At 35.7% G+C, this 22,354-nt stretch overlaps 1 protein-coding gene across 2 annotated transcripts in view; it reads left to right on the top strand.

The window, feature by feature from the left end:
- The window catches only part of CHM (CHM Rab escort protein), a 251,299-nt gene that overhangs the window by 124,024 nt on the left and 104,921 nt on the right, over nt 1-22,354 (top strand). The window lies entirely within an intron of this gene.

Genomic DNA, 22,354 nt, shown 5'->3' with positions numbered 1-22,354 from the left:
TTATGGATATATTTGCAGTAGAAAATATTGTCCTCTCTATGTCTCCTATGGTTTCTAGTACATAGCCTTTTACAAAATGGATATACCATAAATATCTCCTTACTACTTAATTTGGTATATTTTACTCATGTAGTTAACTGCTTTGATATAACTGCTTAGAACTTTGGCATATAGTAGGTGTTTAAATCCAATTTAAAAATTGGATTAGAACTTACCATGGAAAGAAATTAAATATGGCATGCCAGACACTATTTTTTTCATGTACTGAGAAATGATTTATTAAAAAGAATTCTGTTGGAGCTGAAATAACTGATATAGCTTTTAGCAATTCCTCTTCCTTATTTCTCTGTTCCTTCATGCCTTTTTCCTCCCCCCTTCCTTCCCCCCTCTCCCCAAATTAGGCAGTAGGTTCTCACTTGCTCATTATAATGAAATAGGAGTTTTATCCCAAAAATGCCACTTCCATATGGTAAAACTTCACTGATTTTAATTTCAAGTTAGGGTTCATAATAATTTGAATGTTTTTACTTTGTATGTAAACAGTTTGTTAAACAAATGAATAGCATGAACAAGAAAGTATATGTAGCCTATTAAAGATACCAAAATAATTTCAACTGTTTTTTAAATGACTCTTGTAGTCTTTAATTCATGTACACTTGAAAGTCATAAACCTGTCATATATAATTTACAGTTACACTGGTATCCTTACATTATTTCATACAAATGCACATGTATCTGTAAACAGCCCTATCTTTCAAATCTTGCTTTCCCATCTGGATTTTTAAAAGAAAAATGGGGGGTGCCTGGGTGGTTCAGTCGGTTAAGCATCTGATTTCTTGATTTCAGCTCAGGTCACATTCTCACAGTTCATGAGACTGAGCCCTGCATTGGGCTCTACACTGACAGCAGGGAGCCTGCTTGGGATTCTCTCTCTCTCTCCCTCTCTCTCTCTCTCTGCCCCTCCCCTGCTTACGCTTGTTGTCTTGCTCTCTCTCTCAAAATAAATAAACATTAAAAAAATAAAAGAAAAATGGGATGCACAGTGTGGGTATTTTTCTTAAGTAAATTTCTCTCGACTATGTTAGAATTTGAAAATACTCATTTTTTTTGAAAAATTTTTTATGTTTATTTATTTTTAAGAGCAAGAGAGACAGAGCATGAGCAGGGGAGGGGCAGAGAAAGGGGGAGACACAGAATCCGAAGCAGGCTCCAAGCTCTGAGCTATCAGCATAGAGCCCAACAAGGGGCTTGAACTCACAGAACATGAGATCATGACCTGAGCTGAAGTCAGATGCTTAACTGACTAAGCCACCCAGGCGCCCCTGAAAATACTCATTCTTGAATCTACAGCCCTTAATCATGGTCCTATATGCATTGATCCATATTCTTCAGGTGCATTTAAAAATGGAAGTAATTAACCCTAAAATAAGCTTTTGAATAATAAACATTTATTGAATGAGCAATTAATCTTGATCTTAATTTTATGTTTTAACATATTATATTCTGAGATGTAGCACAGTGTAGTTGTTAAGAGTAGAGACCCTTACTCCAGACTTTCTGTTTGAATCCTGGTTCTTCCATTTATCTACTGGTTAAATACTGCCATATATCTACTGGTTACATTCTTTCACTTTCCTCCTTTACAAAAAAGAAATAAAAATAGTATCTACCTCATAAGGTTGTTATGAGTTTAAGGAAATTATTATTTGCTAAGCTCTTAGAACAGATAAGCACAAATAAGCACAGCATGAGCCTTTGTTATATAAAGAAAAATCATTTCCAAACCATGCTAATTTCCTGTGCATATATGAATTCACATTCTTTGGTATAGTGGAGTGGTCCCAAATGCCTAATGAATTGACAGCCAAACTTCTGACTAAAGTTCCCACCCTCTATGATGTTTTCAATATCAGAACTTTACTGTCAACCTGTAGTAGTTTTCTCACAGAGTTGGATGTATGAAGATTAGAGCTGCTATTGTCTGAAATCTAGTGCAGTACCTTATTCCCCTCCCTGGAATTTTCTCGTTTCTCCCTTCTTTTGTGAGGTTAGATGTATTTTAACAAGCAAATACATATGAAAACCAACATTAATTTTCACTGTACTCCTAAAGTAGAAATAAAAACCATTATGGAGTGTGTTTTTAGGATATGAATATTTTAATGTGTGAAAATAGGCTCGTAAGACCAGCAAGCTAAGGCACTGTCTGGATGGTACAGATAAATCAAGTATGAGTCAGAAGATCTTGGTTTTCTGTTTCTACATTTTAAATACTCTGGCCATATGAGACTGTTCTACTTATCTCCAATACAGTTTCTGTTTTATATTGGAAATCTAACAATGTTAAAACTTACATGAGAAAATAAATATTGCTTTATTTCTGAATAGTTGCTGGGGAGAAAATAATTTTCTTCAGAATGTAAACTTTGGAACTGGTATTTTTAAGGCCTCGGTAAACACCATGATGCTTATTTATGTTCAGTCAGTTGAACATTCAGACTAAATATTTCTGCTGTTAACATTCCTGTGGAGATCATCTTAGCTACAGAAATATACTAATAAAATTGCCTTAACCAATGCAGAAAGGTTTTTAAAATACCCTCTTATATGATCTGTAATTAGTGTGATTAAGAAAATTAGTCTGTCAACCTTGCAGGTTAAACTCGAACTTCTATGCATTTTGTTCCTCCTGAAAGATTTTTTTAAAGATTTACTTATGTATTTATTTATTTAATTTTGAGAGAACCAGAGAGTGTGCGAGTGGGAGAGGGGCAGAAAGAGAGGGAGAGAGAGAATCCCAAGCAGGCTTAGTGCTGTCCGTGCAGAGCCTAACATGGTGCTCCATCCCATGAACCATGAGATCATGACCTGAACCAAGATCAAGAGTTGGAAACTTGGCCGACTGAGCCATCCAGGAGCCCCCTCCTGAAAGCTTGGGTAAAATCTCTCATGTTTTCTCTAGGGATATGAAGCTAAGTTTTGTAAACTTATGTGAGTTGATTTCCTTAATGTCAGTTTGGATTATATAGTTATATGTTGCAATGGTATGAGAAAAACACCCTACTTGTCTGTGAGAAATAAAAGCAAGGTAGCAAAAAGGATACTGAAGACAGCAAAGCACAAAATTATAGTGAAAGGTAGTTGAGTAGCTATGAGGTTCTCTGTTGTAGGATGCTGTCTTGTTTTTTGTTAAGAACAGAATATTTAGACAATCAGTAGTTCACAACCCTTTTCTTTGACAGCATACATGATGGATGCATTTGCATGTTTGACCCATTCCCAGGGATATTCCCAGCATTTGTAGAGGCTTTGCCATAGATTAGAGAGGCTGCAGGCTCTGTATAGGTCCCACTGTAACACTGCCTTTGTTTTTCTCTCACAGACTTAGGGAGCACTAAGAATACAGAATACGAAGGTTGAGAACCACTATGTTATTAAACTAAGCATGAAATTCATACTAGATCTGGAATTCACCTAAGAGTGATGACTTTTATCAGCCTTGTTAATGGAAGTTGGCTTATTGTTTTTCCTTGTGATTTAAAGCAAAAGGAAACATTATTTTAGGTGGCTTGTTTGGAAGATAACAATAGTGTCTAAGATATATGAGCTTTACCTCTATATGGTTCTAGGTTTTTATCTATTTTTAGTTTCCTAAAGCTGATTGAAAAGATGTATTTTGAGCAATGCATATATTAATTAGCACAGGATTCTGTTTACTCTTGATATTTTCTTAACTAACTTGGTACTTTTTACTCTCTGGTTATAGGATGCAGCAAGTTGACCTTAATTTTTTTTTCCCTTGAAAGGAAATATTTTTTTCTTGTTCTGCTTACCAAAATAATCCATGCTTCTGATAAGAAATTTAGGCAATAAGGAAGATATGAAGAACATAAAAATTAAATTGATGAGATGATTTTTACCAGAATTACTTTACTTTTGGTTTGGTTTTAAAATGGCTTTTATAGGGACACATGGGTGGCTCAGTTGGTTAAGCATCCTACCTCAGCTCAGGTCATGATCTCACAGTTTGTGAGTTAGTACAGAGCCCTCTGGGAGTCTCTCTCCCTCTTCTCTCTCTACCCCTCTCTACTCGCGTGTGTGTGCGCGCACGCTCTGTCTCTTTCAAAATAAATAAAGTTTAAAAAATTGCTTTTGTAAGCTTCTTTGTCTTTACTTCGACCATCATGTTACTTACATACATCCCAACCTTAATTTGTGTATACTGTCAACATACTTTCATGCTGGAAAACTAAATTCCTTCAGATTGCTCAATATGGTAAGAATCATTTTATAAACAAATTTGTTGTTTTTTAAGTTTGAAAATTTTAAAGCTTTCTTTTTCCCTATCATGGCTTCTAGTGTCGTAAGCATGTTTTTACTGTTTCAGTATTTACATAGTTTATTGACAAATGAAGAAACTTGTCCTTCTACAAATAACTTGGTAAAAACGTTAATTTCCCATGAGAAGAAGAGTAACAAGAGTTAATAAACTTTTTTTATTTTTATTTTTTAACATTTATTTATTTTTGAGACAGAGAGAGACAGAGCATGAGCAGGGAAGGGTCAGAGAGAGAGGGAGACACAAAATCTGAAGCAGCCTCCAGGCTCTGAGATGTCAGCACAGAGCCCGAGGTGGGACTTGAACTCATGGACCGCAAGATCATGACCTGAGCCGAAGTTGGACACTCAACTGACCAAGCAACTGAGGCGCACCGTTAATAAACTCTTATATGTAACTCATTTATGAGGGAAAGTAAGTTATGGGAAAGGATTATATACATCATCTTTATGTTTTAAGTGTTATCACAAGGTTTCTATGAGGACTGTGAGTACTGTAAGAGGTCAAGCCATCAAATTAAGGATTTTTTTCCCCAGATGTAGGAATAATGTAGAGAACAGTTCAGTGTTTATAGGTTTATATACTACTTTTTACAAAAGAAAACTATTATGATTATTGAATTAGAAACTAGAAGTTTCACTGAAATCCACCTTTTCTACATTAGAGGGTTTAAAAACTGCATGAAAATACACAAAGTTTCTGAGACTTTGAGGACTTACACTGGTTCTGATCTCACATTTTCCTATGTACTAAATATGTTCCCTTTGAAACAAATTTCTTCCTTGGCCAAAGAGCCCCTAAACCTGTCAGCAAATATGTACTCTTGTTCACAATCACAAGGGGAACCTAGGAGAGTGTTCATTGTGTTTTTTTTTTTTTTTTTTACTACCAATACATTTCCAACTTTGGTACATTATGTGGCAACCATATGTATTTTATCTAAGCATACATGCACTCACACACATATATACTCACTCAGGGCATGTTAGGTATGGGTAGCAGTCACTGAGTTTTTGGCCAAAGACTTAAAACTAATACTGTTGTTTTACAAGAAATGTTCAGGGAGCATTGGCTATAAACTTGGACTTTCTCTTTTATCATATGCAAATTTAGAATAAAAATTAGAATTTGTTAAAAAAACATGGAGAGCATTACACATAAAATGCTCTTCTGTAGGTGCCAGACATTCATTGTTGAAAACAGAGAAATTCTCTGGTTGGGAGAAGTTGTTGAAGAGTGATGGACGCAGAGTAGAAAGATACCATTTCTTTTTAAATCTTTCAACCATGTGAAGTTGGTTTTGCGAATGCAGGAATAGTTCAATAAAAATATTCAATATATAAGCAATTCCACCCCCCCCAAAAGAAAAATACTATGGTTATCTTCATAGATAAATCCATTTCATAAACATCCATTCTTTATTTAATTATTTTTTTATTTTTAAAGATTTATTTAAATTCTAGTTAGATAACATATAGTGTAATATTAATTTCAGTAGTAGAATTTTTGTGATTCATCGTTTACATACAGCACCCAGCGCTCATCACAAGTACCCATCACCTTAATACCCATCACCCATTTAACCCATCTCCCTGCCTACCTTTCCTCCCTCCGGTAACCCTCAGTTTGTTCTCTATAGGTAATAGTCTGTTTTATGGTTTTCCTGCCACTTTTTCCCCCATGTTCATCTATCTTCTTTATTAAATTCCACATAATGAGTGAAATCACATGGTATTTGTCTTTCTCTGACTGTGTTATTTCACTTAGCATAATACACTTTAGCTCCAGCCATGTCTTTGCAAATGGCAACATTTCATTCTTTTAGATGGCTTTGTAATATTCCATTGTATGTATAGGTGTGTGTGTGTGTGTGTATGTGTACACACATGCATGTATGTACACATACACACACACACACACACACATACACATATACCACAACGTCTTTATCCATTCATCAGTTGATGGATATTTTGGCTCTTTCCATAATTTGACTATTGTTGATAATGCTGCTGTAAACATTGGGGCAGATGTATCCCTTTGAGTTAGTACTTTTATATCCTTTGAGTACATACTTAGTAGTTCAATTGCTGGATCATAGGCTGCTTTTAGTTTTAACTTTTTGAGGAATCTCTATACTGTTTTCCAGAGTGGCTGCATCAGTTTGCTTTTCCACCAACAGTGTAAGAGGTTTCCCCTTTTTCCACATCTTTGCCAACACCTGTTGTTTCTTGTGTTTTTGCTTTTAGCCATTCTGGCTGGTGTGAGGTGTTATCTCATGTAGTTTTGATTTGTATTTCCCTGATGATGAGTGATGTTGAGCACCTTTTCATGTATCTGTTGGCCATCTGTATATTTTCTTTGGAAAAATGTCTATTCAGGTGTTCTGCACATGTTTTAACTCGATAATTTGTTTTTTGGGGGGTATTGAGTTGGAGTTCTTTATATATTTAGGCTACTAATCCTTTATCAGATATGTCATTTGGAAATACCTCCTCCCATTCTGAAGTTTGCCTTTTAGTTTTGTTGATTGTTTCCTTCCTTGTGCAGAAGCTTTTTATTTTGATGAAGTCTTAAAAGTTCATTTTTGCTTTTCTTTCCCTTACCTCTGGAGACCAAGTGTCTACTAAGAAGTTGCTATGGCTGATATCAAACAGGTTGCTGCCTGTGTTCTCTTCCAGGATTTTGATGGTTTTCTGTCTCACATTAGGTCTTTCATCCATGTTGAATTTTTTTTTTATGTATGGTATAAGAATGTGGTTGACTTTCATTCTTTTCCATGTTGCTGTCCAGTTTTCCTAACACCATTTTGAAGTGAATGTCTTTTTTCCATTGGATACTCTTTTCTGCTTTGTTGAAGATTAGTTGACCATATAGTTGTGGGTTCATTTCTGGGTTTCCTGTTCTATTCCATGGATGTATGTTTTTCTGCCAATACAATACTGTCTTGATGACTACATCATTGTTATATAGCTTGAAGTCCAGAGTTGTGATACCTCCAGCTTTGGTTTCCTTTTTCAATATTGCTTTGGTTATTTGGGTCTTTGGTACCATACAAATCTTAGGATTGTTTTTTCAAGCTCTGTGAAAAAATTTGATGGTATTTTGATGGGGATTGCATTAAATGTGTCTATTGCTTTGGATAATATAGACATTTTAACAGTATTTGTTTTCCAATCCATGAGCATGAGATTTTTTTTTCCATTTTTTGTGTGTCGTCTTCAATTTCTCTTATCAGTGTTTTATAGTTTTCAGAGTACAGATGTATTACCTGTTTGGTTAGTTTTATTCCTAGGTGTCTTATGGCTTTTGGTGCAATTGTAGATGGTATCAATTCCTTGATTTCATTCTGCTGCTTCATTGTTAGGTATAGAAATGCCACAGATTTCTGTACGCTGAGTTTGTATCCTGTGACTTTGCTGATTTGTGTGTGAGTTCTAGCAATTTTATGGTGGAATCTTTGGGTTCTCTACATAGAGTGTAATGTTGTCTGCAAATAGTGAAAGTTTGACTTTATTTTTGCCAATTTGGATGCCTTTTATTTCCTTTTGTTTTCTGATTGCAGAGGGTTAGACTTCCAGTATTATGTTAAATAACAATGGTAAGAATGGACATCCCTCTCTTGTTCCTGACCATAAAGCTCTTAAGTTTTTCCCCACTGAGGATGTTATTAGCTTATTAGCTGTGGGTATTTTGTATATGGCCTTTATGATGTTGAGGTATGTTCCCTCTATCTCTGCTTTGTTGAGGATTTTTTTTTATGTTTTTATTTTATTTTTGAGAGAGAGATCAAGTGCGAGTGGCAGTGGGGCAGAGAGAGGGAGACAGAATCCAAAGCAGGCTCCAGGCTCTGAGCTGTTGGCACAGAATCAAGGTATTTTGGAATCAAGTTATTGCTTGTCTCGTAGAATGAGTTTGAGAGTTTTCCTTACATTTCTACTTTTTGGAACAGTTTGAGAAAAATAGGTATTAACTCTCCTTTAAATGTTTGGTAGAATTCCCCTGGGAACCTGTCTGGGCCTGGACTTTGGTTGTTGGGAAATTTTTGATTACTGATTCAATGTCTTTGCTAATTATTAAAGTTAGTTTATGATGAGGGGCAGGGGAGAGAAATGACACCTGCCAGCCCCTTTGTCCCTAGAGAGGCAATGTGACCTGTCTCTGATGTACTCCAGGAAGGGGGAACCACCTGTCCCAGTGTCCCAAGGGATCCTCAGATCATGCAGTATGCCTGCAGGCTATCTGCCCTCCTTCTCCACAGGAGCACTACAACACCCACCAGGCTTTACACCTGGCCACGTCGTGGACCTCTAAAACTCCAGTCTTTGAGCCCTGGGATTGTAAAAAAAAAACAAAACAAAACAAAAACAAAAACTCACAATAATTAGCCCTTCTCATTTTCTCAGTCCATGGCTTTAGGGAAGTGTTTTCCTAGTGTGATCCCCTATGTGCTCTTCTCTCTCTCCCTCCATCCTTCCCTCCCCTCCACAGCACCAGAGATCTCTTTCTTCCCCCAAATCACATTTTCACACCTTCTACCTTCCTCATTGTGGCCTCTTCTCTCCCTCTCATTGTGCATCTTGTTCTGTCAGTCCTCAGATCCATTTTTTGGGTATTCAGAATGATTTGTAATTTATCTAGATGAGCTGGTAGGACCAGGCATGCCTAGGGTCCTCTACCAACTCTACCATCTTAGCTCCTCTCAGAAAGTCAAAAGATAATATTTACAAGAGTGATATGTATTGTGAAGGGAAGGGGAGAGGAGGGGTGGGGAGGGAAGGGAGGGATATAGAGTGATATTGCAGGAAGTGACTTGGCTTGAGTAGGGAGTTATCCCTTTAGATGCTGTGATTGTCAGGGAAGGCCATGTAGGAGGGTGGTATTTGAGTGTAGTGAAACTAAAATATGATGATAAGGCATAAGCCTTTGGAGTTTTGAGGAAAGAGCTTCCTAGGCAGCAGGAACTGTGATAGAGGTCCAAGGTAGGGTCTTTTGAGATCTAGAAAGATTAATATGACCAGGACAGAGGGAGCAAGTTCATCAGGAGTGGAAGTTGTGACGGTATATCAATCTTGGCCATTGGTGGGCATAGAAATCATTGCTACCTGCTTCTTTACAGCATTGCTAAACCCCAGTAATTTTTTACATTCAAGCTTTCTAGCTTTCAAAATATGATTCATACTTGTGGATTAGTATTTTACTTCTGTGGGAAAATATGCATCATCCTTAATTTCCTTTATTGGTTTGATAATGGTTGTATAATTCAACAGTTTTGATAATAGGAACTTAGCTGAAGGTCTAGAGGACTTTTTAAAAAATAAAATGAAATGTAGCATTAAATCTAGGACACAGAATGTTCTGTGTGTAAAAATAGATTAAGTGATAATAACATATTAACATGAGCATTTTTCATTTTTCTTGTGATCTCCCTCCAAAGCTGTCAGGGCCCTGTGCCTAGTATTTATCTTAAGAGGCAGAGAAAGTCTCTTGCTACCCTTAGGAGAAACTTTGGTTAAGACAGAGACCTACTGTTAATTTTTCATATATAGGATCCCACATGCATAATTTTAGAAATGAAAATATCACCTTACATTTTACGTTCATGAATTTGGAGAATATTTTCAGAGATTCTTTATGTTTTCAAATTCTAAAACTTTAATACATTTGGCTTTTTATTCTTATAATTCCAAAATTACTACAAATGAATACATATAAAATAGTTCTTCCATTTTGAAAATACAGAGATTAGATGAAGGGACACTTTCTGTTTTGTTGGATTTGTCTTGGGACAATTACATCCACACATTATTTCTCTTGTGGGAACAACAGACGTGATAACCCTGAAGTCTGTTTTCTTGTTACATTAGTTTTTAATTAAAGAAAACAGCTAGTTGAAGGCAATTACTTTCTGTGAAATGTAATGAAGATTTATTTTGGAAGTGACCTTCACTTTATTAGCCAAAGCAGTAATCAGAATTAATAGAATAATCAAATTATATACTAATAAATCATCATGCATAGTGTTGTCAAAAGTTCAGCTATTAATGGATCCCATTGTTTTGCACCTGTATTAAAAAAAATTACAACTGCTGATTTCTACCTTGATAGGCACTGAAATTGCTTTTTTAAAGGCTATGTAGGATAGCCTTTTTTTGGCCTTTTACCAGCCAAAATTTTTCATAACTGTTAATTTATCTCTGATACAATTTGCTGTACCAGGGCAAAGTTGAAATTGAGTTCAATGTTGGTTTGCTCTTTCAGTAAAATCTGACTCACTGGAAGCACTACTCGATTAATTAAAATTATATTTGTTTAAATGTTTTTTGGGGTTAATGGCATCAGTTAGATTATACTCCAAAATACACAATTATCTCAGTAATGTGTTAGATGGATATTAGGTTGCTTTTGTAAATTTACTTGATCTTGTTATCAACAAGTAATTGAAATGGCAGTTTAATATTTGAAACTTACGGAAAAAAGTCATATCTCATGATAGACTTTGTGTTGCATGTTTCTCAGGAAGAATTTAGATAGATTCCCATGTTCTTTTTAACTTTAATTACAGTTGGACAAATGGTAAATTTCCTTGCTGCTGAGCTTTGTATTCTTTTATGGTTGCGTGTATGGAAATGGTAGGTCTCCAGCATTCATGTTGTATAGTTGATAATACTTAAAAACAAGCTCTAACCATAGCTTTGTGCAGTCAAGCATTATACTCTCTCAGAGCCTATTACAATAAAGTGAATTTTGAAAAAATATCTAAGACTTTGTGAAGTTAAAAAACAAGTTTTTTTTTAAATTAATGTGCAATTTAATTATTTTATATATTTTAAGGTGCCTTTTTTCCCCTCTAATTTAACAAAAGCAAGACATGTTCACAAGTGAGGAAAACTGTCTTTACTCGTAGTCATTAGGCAGACCTAGATATTAATTTCACATTAATGACCATTGCTTATTTTTCAAATTTGTATTTGTTAATTTCTTAACTCTACCAAATGTCTGAAAAGTATGAAGAGTAATTCTGTGTAAATAGTTATTAACTGAACTATAAATGTGTTAGTATTCTAATAAGAGGAATTCACAATAAGTTTTAAATTTTTATTTATCACAGGCTCTCATTTCATAGGTAGATTTTTTTTAATCTAAAAGCGAAGCTGAGATAAATCTAGATTCACAGGCTTTCCCAAGATACCACTGTTACTTGTTATAGTCAGTTTGAAATGGAAACACCCTGCTTGTTTTCAAAAAGATAAATCGTGGCCACCTCAGAACATCAAATTCCTTTTTCTTTTCCCACATGTCCTAGAGCTAATAAAATGAGTGGATGCTCAGAATTTTACCAGTTCAATTAACATTTGCATTTTGTTGTCTTTGATTTCTTCTAGAAAATCTATATTTAATATTTTTATGTACAACATCCTGAATAATAGTTGTTCAACAGAACATTTGTGACAAAGTAAATCAAAATATAAAAGAAAACTTACTGAACAAATGAGTCATAGGTATTGCAATGACAGATGTCTACAGGGATCAGGCAGGTCATAGGAAGTGAAGTGGGCTGGAAGGAGATGGTTGCAGCAGTAGAAACCATGGATAACATTGAGCACAGGACACATCTAAAGAGAGAAGATGCTATGTGACCCTAAGTCTTAATTGAAGGCCTAGTGTTGCCAGATTTTCTCTTCTTCAAAGAAGCCAGAGATCCAGATTATGTATGCTAAAGTAACTTTTTTCTTTTAAACTGTGAGGTAATAAAAAACTTATCTACAAGTAGATTTATTGCATGGATATCCAGTTGGTAACTCCTTGCTATAATAGGTAAATGAAAATTTTCATTTGTACATGTCAGAGAATGATATCTTTCGCCAAACTGATGTTTTAAAAAACTTATAGCCATTCCAAAATGCATCTTCATTATATTACTCATAGTTAGCAACCATGATATGTAGCCATGTATATATCACATCAGAAGTCTAGATTTGGATTTTGAGTTACTCTATAAATTGAGTACCCCTTAAGGAAACAAGCATTCCAATGGTATTTTTCTTCTCATAAATCAACAGCCTACTAAATCTGTGGTTAACTTTTGACTTTGTCCTAACTGCTGTGTTATTTCTTTTCACTTTCTTAGAGTTCTGCTTTCCTGAGTTTCTATTCTTCTGCCATGGTCAGGACTATAATCTCTAGCTGCTCTCCTGTTCCCACTATCTGCGTCAACATGGCACTTCCAGTCGCATTCTCTTATTTGTCACATCAGATACAAACACCTGCCTTTTAGCCTATTCTGTAATAATTTTATCCTTTAGCTCCTTCCTGTCATTCCCATTTGTACACCCACTCAGTTATTTTGGTATCTGTACACACTGTTACCTTTCTGCACTTTCTCATATTTTCCCACCTTTTAGGAGCTGTAACCAACCCCAACAGTCTGACCTGTTCGTCTTCGAGGCTTGACACAGGCCCAGCCATCAGATCTTCCACTACCTCTGGCTGCTAGAAGCTGTATGTTTTTAGACAAGCAGTTTAACTTCTCAGGAACTTGGTCTAGCTGTTTTAAGGTTTCCTCTACTTTTGACATGCTGTAACTACTCTTCCAATACATGTTGATCTCTCTTTTCTTTCATTTCCCTTGTAATACTTCTAGTCTCTACCACAAAGTATATAGTCTTTAATTTTTCTTCAGTTGTTACACTTAATAATATCATTTTTCTCATGTACTTAACAGAGGGCTAAGTCTGTGCATCTTTTACTTTTTCATCTACTATGCAGCTAGTGTAGAGCGGGTGGCTAGTTGGTTGATTCAACAATTCCAGTTTTATACATAGCCCTAGGTGAATCACGTTCCAGGTTAGTACCATTAACCTTTGAATTGAGAATGCTTGCAGGTCTTTCCTAGGATTTGCCTAACACAAATGACTGTCCTTCATATTACTTCACTGTATAAATTGATACATGCCAACCAAGGAGGGGGAAAATGAAAGTATTGGTGACTAAATGTCAGCACAGAGCCTGATGTGGGGCTTGAACTCATGAACCATGAGATCATTACCTGAGCTGAAATCAAGAGGCGGACACATGATCGCCTGAGCCACCCAGGCGCCCCAAACCAATTGACTTTAAAATAAGATAGTCTGGGGTGCTACGGTGGTTAAGTCTGTTAAGCCTCCGACTTTGGATCAGGTCATGAGCTCGCATTTCATAGGTTGGAGCCCCACATTGGGCTCTGTGCTGACAGCTTATAGCCTGGAGCCTGCTTCAAACTTTGTGTCTCCCTCTCTTTCTGCCCCTTTCCTAGGAGGGGCAGTTAATCAGTTGATTGGGGGGTATGGAGAAGGTATAGAGGGTATACAGTTTAAAGAAGGAGCCCAGGAACCATAGAAGAATAAGGCTATTTGACCTGACAGTTAATTTTTTAATAAATAGCTAAAGGGTGAAATTGTTGAACATGTAACCTACAAGAAGAAAGAACCTGGTTTTTGTAAGATAATTATACATCAGCCATCTGACAGGGTTCTTTGAGGGGGTAAATAAGTAGTGAAGAAGGAGTCAGTGAACATTTAGATTTTCAGAAAGCCTTTGATAAGATTTTATACCAAAGACCACTTAAAGAATGTCCTCTCACCAATGGGATTGGGGATAATATTTAGTCATGCATAGAGATCTAGTTTAAACACAGGGAAAAAGATCTGGTTTAAATGAACTCTTATTTGCATGGGGAGATTTTTACAGTAGGCTCTCCCAAGAAATGTTTACAGTTGTTTTTTTTAACATTTTTAAAATGATTGTGGACAGTCTGCATTGTAACACTGAGCTGCTTCCCAATTTATAGTTGACACTGAGGACTTCTGGATAGTAAAATACTGAGCTGAAGATTATTAGTTGGAGGATTATTTCATAAGACAATGTGAGGAGGCAGGAAAATGGCATAAGTGACCATATCTCTAAGTAGATGGATCTGCATATATTTTTCAACCTATGAAGTGGGTTATTATGTGGACCTTGGAAAACATTAGCTTTGGGTATTCTTGTGTCTGCATTCAGAAAGACCCACTCTATACTGGATATATGTCATGAAGGGCATTACAAATAAAAGTATATTATTGTCCTGATTTAGAATTGATGCCTACTTACCTGTGTTATTGTACAATTTGAGTTTTGAAGACTAGACAGCAAGTGGATCAATGACTTAAATAAGAATTATTAATATAAGAAATGAATAGATCATGTACAGAATGTCAAATCAGAGAAAGAGTTAGAAAAAAGAAATTAACCAAAAGAAATGTCACGGAGAGCCTAAGTAGATTTACTATAGACTTCTTTGCTATATCTTAAAAGTTTGAACCTAGGGCTTTCTTTTGAATTTGAAAGATCTCTTTTTAAATAAATTTGCCTGGACTTCCTTGGTAGCTCTGTTGGTTAACCTTTGACTCTTGATTTCAGCTTAGCTCATGATCTCACAGTCATAAGATCAAGCTCAGTGTCAGGCTCAGCGTGGAGCACGGATCCCACTTGGCATTTTCTCTCTCCCTCTCTCTCTGCCCCTCTCCCACTTGTGTGTGTGCCCTCTCTCTTTCTCTCTCTCTCTCTCAAAATAAATAACTTATAACTATAAATAAATTAATTAATTTGCTTAAGTAGATATGTGACAGATTAAAAAAAAAAAAAAACCAAAAAACAAAACATGAAGGTGTTAGCCTGTGTGTTCAGACCAAAATGTTCAGTTTCATTAAGAGCTTATAGTATATTTAAAGAATAGTCCAGAAACAGTGCTTTTCCATCAAAAGCTCCATTGATTGCAATAGGCTATATTGGAGAATCATTGAGTTAACATAGGGTTTCTGGTATACATCCGTACAGGGGAGCCATTCTACATGTGAAGTGTAGATACAGAGCCTAGGTTGTGACCCAAGCACATCAATTGACTTCCAGTATTTCTGGAAGGCTTTATTTTTTTTTTTTAAGATTGATGATTTTTTATTTTTTTAAAAAAATCCAGTATAATCAACTACAGTGTTATATTAGTTTCAAGTGTACAATATAGTGATTCACCAATTCTATACATTACTCAGTGTTTATCACACTAGGTATACTGTTAATTCCCTTCACTCATTTCACCCACCCACCCCCAAAAGAAATAAAGGGAACTAAAGAGTGAAAATAAAAAGATTGAATGATGACTTGTATTCTATAATTTATACTAATTAATTTAGGGTCCCTGGTACAGTTATTAATGAAGATCTGTTTCTGTCATACAATACATAGTTTTATTGTGACTTTTCCTATAGAAGGTTAAATTTAAGGAGAGCTGGAAAAGCTGAAAAAAAATATATCATCTGCAGAATGTCACAAGAACAGAGGAAGCTAGATATATGGCTTAGATCTATAAAATAGAGGCAATTTCTGGGAGTGAGTTTTCTGAAGGCTATGTATTGCTTTTTGACAGTTTTTTTCTAAGATAAGCATGATGATTATGCCTTTCAGGAATGACAGCAATGCCTAAAGGGTGATCTATCTGTCCACAACTTTTTCCAAGAGTGTGAAATTTGCATCAAATGCCCCATTGAACTCAGATACTTGTGACATATAATTTCTTGAGTTATCAGCAGTGCTGTGTCTTTCCAGGTCCATGTTAACTTTTTTAAGGTCAGAAACTAGTGCCCTCCTATCTAGATATTCCTACTCAGAGTATTAAGTCATACAGGTAGTAAGTAGGGGAATCAACATAGGCACCTAGGCAATCTCAGGCTATAGATTATCACATTAATTTCACAACCATCTTCAAGAGATGATCTCTATATAATTTGTACTATAATTTGTACATCATGACTGAGATTATACACTTAACTTCTATTGACCATATAGTTTTGGTGATTGCTGCTTGCCAAACAAGTTCCTTTGGGTTCTATCACCATGACCAATATCAGGTAGGGCTTGCCAATTTGAACATACCGGATCACTGTCATTGAGGCCATGTTGTAATGGACCACTCATTTGAGATTTTTTTTTTAATTTTTGTTTTTGATGGTCTTGCTGAATAGTCTAAAACTTCATAGGTAATGAATCCTAAGAACTTATACCAAGGAATGAGGTGTGGCTTGGGAGTGTTATGAACATAACTGTTTCCTGAGGCTACAGGAGTCATTACCTATTGTTTAGCTCTTGCTCTTAAGAAAGCACTTACTTCTGGGCCAATAGGAAGTCTGTGCTGAGTTGGATGACAACCACTTGAGTTGCAGAGGGGATCTTGAGTAGGGGAATAGAAATGAAGCTGTCCAATTTCACATTCTCAGGAGACAGACCAACTGCAGCAACAATAATACTTCCCTTCCCCCTACTTCCTGCTAGAGGAAAGATACCAAATACCAAGAAGGGGAAAAAAAAGGGATTGTAGTATAAGTAAACACATGACTAAGAAATATGTAACCAGTAAACATGATGTAATATAAATATGCAATATAAGTTTGTAACCCATAAACATGCTATATGCTGCATAATATATCTTACAACTATGCTTGTGTATTTAAGTATATAAAAATAAACATATACATACAAGAAGGCTTCCTCATGTACATCTTTCTGGCCAGCAGACACTGGATAAACATGATAGAAAACTCAATGTTGTTTTAAATATAGTACTCTGATAAATGTATATGTCTCAGTATAGTTACAAGTAAATAAAACAGTTGAACTTTATATACATAGATGCAATCACTGAAGCTCAGTTGTCTTAATTACTACTAAATGAACTTCTGCTTTCCCAGTACAACTTAATCTGGGTTGTCACTAAAGTACAGTGATAGGTCACTTGGAATTCTCTTTTAACAGACCTTTAATAGCATTTGGTAAAGTATTTCAAAGGTATTTTTGTAGTGACTTTTTATAAAAACTACAAATATACTAAATAGTATATTTGTAGTTTTTTTGTTTTGTTTTTGTTTTTTTTTTTTTAGGCAAATCCCATAAAATGTATACTTGCTTGCCTCTGGGCCCCATAGTACCCTAAGGTAGGTGTACAGAGCTACCTTGCTAGGCATTATGTTAGACCCCAGGACGGGTAGTATGAATTACACCAAAGCTGGGGCATAACTAGCATCTCAGTATTATTCACTGTTGTTGGTGGCTTAATTGTCCATCATTAAAGCTGTGTTAACTCTTAGGTCACTAGGCTGCCATTTAATGCACTGGAAAAAAACATGTCTTGTGGAACCTTATTACCTCCAAATAATTCATGGTAAAGTGTTTGCCTTTTTCTATTTGCAAATCTCTTGCTTGCCAATATACTTTATAAATTACCTCTTAAAACATGGATTGAAAAGTATTCATAATTTGCTCTAAATATTCTAAAGGTGAGTATTTCCATGGTTATTCCTACTGTGAACTTATGTTCTATGCAAAATGAAGCACTCATAATCCATTTAATATGTACAGATAGAGAATAAACATGTACTTGTGAGTTAAAATGTGCAGAAATTGAGAAATTGTTATTCTTTGTAATAATCTTTGCAATTTGTGAAGAATTAGAGAGTAACTTTGACCATCTGACTCCATGTTGCTTTCTTTCATAATGCCAAAAAAAAAAAAAAAAGATGATACTAAGAGTGAGGCAGTTTGTATGATCCTTAACAGGAAAGCCACTGGAACCATACTGCCTGAGTTTTCATTCAGCAATACCATTTACTAAATGACCTTGAGCAAGTCACTTAACCTCTCTTTGCCTCAGTTTCCAAGTCTGTACAACTCTGCCTATAGGATGCAATGTGTTAATACATGTTAAAGCTTTTGGCATATAGTGAGTACTCAATGCTGTGATGATTATTTGTATTGTTGTCATTGGCTTTTTGCCCCAAAGACCTGTGTGTAGCCAATTGTTATTTCCTAACTTCTATGTAAATGTCTCTTTGAGTATGTGTTTTTTTGTTTTGTTTTGTTTTTTTGTTTAAGTAGGCTCCATACCTAGTATGGAGCTTGATCTCCTGACCCTGAGATCAAGAATTGAATGTTCCACCAACTGAGCCACCCAGGTGCTCCTGTAATTTGAGATTTAAATGCAGCTCTCAAAATACTGCTTGGTATTGTGCCTCTCACGCATGTTTTTTCTGAGACTGATTGCCACCAGTATTTCCTCAGTGACTCATTGCCAGCAAATAGCTCTCAGCCAAAATTTGTTTTCTTCAATTTTCTCATTTTCCCCTGCATTTTTTTCAAACTAACCAAATACAAGGTTGCTCGTTGGTGAGTCACAGACCAGGTAAGTTGTCATACAAAGGGAGGAGCAAATAAGATCATGGGAAACTTCCAAAGCCCTGAGGACTCCTGGAGCAAATGTGAATGGTTTCCTTTTATTTATGGTTAGGATGAATATTTAGAATATTCTCAGGTCATGATCTCTCATGTGAGTTTGAGTCCCTCCTCAGGCTCTGTGCTAACAGCTCAAAGCCTGGAGCCTGCTTCAGATTCTGTGTCTCCCTGCGCGCTCTCTCTCTCTCTCTCTCTCTCTCTCTCACACAAAAATAAATAAACATTAAATTAAAAAAAAAGGTTGAATATTTAGAGAAGACTTGTCATCCTCTGTAGAGGCAGACATAGGTCGCAAATGGGCCTTAAAGAAACATGCCTATACATACATTGTATGGAATGGAAATGAGGCTTATGCTTCTACTTGGGCAGAGACTTTAGTATTATAAAGAGGTAAAGGTAGTTAGTTGTCAGTCATTCTAGAGGTCACTCCATAGTCCATCTGTGCAGGTGTAAGTCAGGGGTTGCACTCAAACTGATCTGGGCTGGTTAGAGGTGTTCTCAGGGCAGTCGCTATGGCATGAGGGGTAGTTTTGGTTTCCCTTTGCTTGAGTTAAGACATAAGATGGAAAGAAGAGCTTAAGGAAAAATGTGGGACAAAGGTCAGTGAGTACAAGCATGTGGGCAGTAAAGGTTAGGTCTTGAGGTCTAGTTGGTGACAAGGCCACTGGTTTTTGTCACTTGGACATAAAGGTATGTGAGGAAAACACAGATGTGAGAGAAAACAAATGCCATCATTGTGAACCACACATATTTTTCCCTAACAGGCATGACTGGAATGGAAAACCAATGAGAAGCAGCATGGAAAAAAAAAAAAAAAAAAATATATATATATATATATATATATATATATATATGTATATATATATGCAATTATACACTTTGCAGTTGCATAAATTTATGGTAGATATCAAGTAATTCTTTCCAAGAGCACAAAATACTTCCTATGTTCTTGTTTAAAACTAAGAGGAAATTGGTTGGATTCTGACTGTATCTGATTATTGGACTTCTTCCTTTGTAATATTCACCATCATCTACACAAACCAATTCTTAACATTCTTTTACATTCTTGTGTTCCTTCTATATATGTCCACTATTAATTAAATCATGTTGAAAACCAGGCAATTTGTTGATTGCTTACTAAAATAAATTTATAGCTGCCTCTATTTCATTTTATATTTAACTGTATTTTTCAGAGGCCTCTTTCTTTTACCCTAAAACTTAATAGAAATTAATTTTCAAACAAAGGGATACTTGATAATATATACTAAAGTAGAAATGTATTTCATAGTATAATATATAATGAAAGCAGGTCTTTGTAAAAAATTACCCTTAATTTTAGTTAAGAGGATTTCTCATGCTTTTGATAATGCCATAATAGTCTGTGACATAATATTTTGAATCTTTAAAAATTTTTTAAATTTATTTTTTGAGAGAGAGAGAGAATGAGCAGTGGAGGGGACAGAGAGAGAGGGAGAGAGAGAATCACAAGCAGGCTCTGCACTGACAGTGCAGAGCCCAATGTGGGGTTTGAACTCACGAACGGTGATAATCATGACTTGAGCCAAAATCAGGAGTCGGTTGCTTAACCGACTGAGCCACGCAGATGCCCCTAATATTTTGATTTTTTAACATTATACAACTTCTTACTGATTCTGAACTCGATCCCCTGCTTTTCTTGGAATGTGGGAAGATATTTAAAAATTGTTTTTCCCTGAGGGGGGTAATTGATGTGTGTGTGTGTGTGTGTGTGTGTGTGTGTGTGTGTGTGTGTAAAAACATGGACCAGTATGACTGAAATGAAAAACTATAGGTCAGTTGGTAACAACTCAACTGTAGCTGCTTATCAGGAACTTGGAAACTCTGATGCTGCTACATACATAACAAAAAGATATCCCCAGGCAAATGAGAATGCTGATTGTGTAGTTTTTAACTTGATTTTCCATTTTGGGACCTTAGCCTAATTTAGCCTATTTATTTTTAGTGTGCCAGTAATATGTCATGTGCATGTGGACTTTTTTAGTATCAGCAGGAAATTAATGGTGAAGGTTGGGCTGATTATCTCAATCACGTCAATATCACTGTATCACTATTCTCCTACCAACAATAGGAGGTAGAATACTGCCTGGGAAATATAGCTAAACAGTCTAATAGATGATTTTTTTCTAACCCACTGTAGGATCTGTTGAGTACAGTGTCTCAAATAGTACCAGGTATACCTGAACAATTAATAAATATCATTCTGTAATTTGGTATGTGACTGGTGAACAAGATTAGCAAGAAAGGAGAATATCTTGCAGCAAGTGTCCTGGGTAAAATTTGCATTCTAAAGGGTTTTTAAGCACATGAAATTCTTCTTGCTTGCTCTAATGTGCATTTTCTTGTATTCTAAATTTCTCAATGGAAAAAAAATTCTATGTTGTCTTATAGCAGAATGAATTGTTACCTGACCTATCCTAACTAGCTTGGTCATGTTCACTAAAATGAATTGAATTTAGAAAGATAATAGAAGTATTATGCCATATAGTGAATGCCACTTATCTCTATCATTCATTTATATTTTTCATTATAATCTGATTATGAAATATTTCAAGAACACTTCAGAAAGTACAGAGAATAACATAAAGATCACCCATATCACCATTCACAGTTTTGTAAGATCTTAACATTTTGTCATATTTGCTCTCAATATATTTTTTTAAGAAACTTGAACATTTGAAACTTCTGGGGTAACTTTTACTCCCTCTCTTCCCAGAGATAACTACTATCTTGAATTTGGTGTTTGTAATTCCCTTAAATGTATCTGCACTTTTAGTACATATATATGTATCCATAAATTATATATAGTAGTATTTTGCAGATGAAGTTTTGAAACTTGTTATAAATGATATCACTCTGGACGTATTCTTCCCCAACTTGCTATTATCACTCAATTTTTATGTTTTGGCCATTTATCTATGTTCATAGATAAGGATGGAGTTCATTTAATTTGCTTATAGTATCCCATTGTACAATGTGAAAGGTTAAGGCAACTGTGCAGTTAGAGGGTGCGGTCCCCATAAGACTGCCCATATTTCAGCTACCCCAAACCATTTGTTGAGTCAGTTAATTCTCACTAAGGGTAAGGTATTTTTCTTCATCTGTTGTATAATACTAGATTATAAACTCAACAAAAGGGGACTCTATCTGTGGCAATTTCATGTGGCCTCGTATCACTCCAGAAAGTTATAGCAATTGCTTCCACCAAGTCTCTAGAGGTACTAGTGATTCAGAGCCACTTTTCATGGTATTTTATTAAGGGTTTCTTGGATCATGTGGTACAATTTCAAATCCCCCACCTGTGTGAGGACAGACCATTGGTTATAAATACAGAGGTATAATTTTCCTCTACCCAAGGCTTTAGATAAAACAGGTTTTGTGTTCTCCTTATAGTAAGTGGATTTTCCCCCCATCACCTTTTCACTGAAATGTAGTCCTTTAAGGATGAAGACATTATGAGAGAATATCTCATTTTCTACTCCCTGCCTTATTTGGATCCTAAGGCGTCTCCTGTACCTACGTGGACATCAGAATCCAAGCCCTTAGATTCATGAGATCAGCAAACTGCCTAGAACTTCTGCAACATTAACTCATGTGCTTACTGCTCTAGTTTTCATTTTCCAATGTAGTTTTGCTTATGTTTATGGTAAGCAAAATCTCCAGGGGTCTCCCACAGTCTTC

The sequence above is a fragment of the Acinonyx jubatus genome, chromosome X, assembly GCF_027475565.1.
Source record: "Acinonyx jubatus isolate Ajub_Pintada_27869175 chromosome X, VMU_Ajub_asm_v1.0, whole genome shotgun sequence".
Lineage (NCBI taxonomy): Eukaryota > Metazoa > Chordata > Mammalia > Carnivora > Felidae > Acinonyx > Acinonyx jubatus.
Note: the sequence above shows the minus strand (reverse complement) of the source record. Positions and strands in the feature narration are given on the sequence as shown.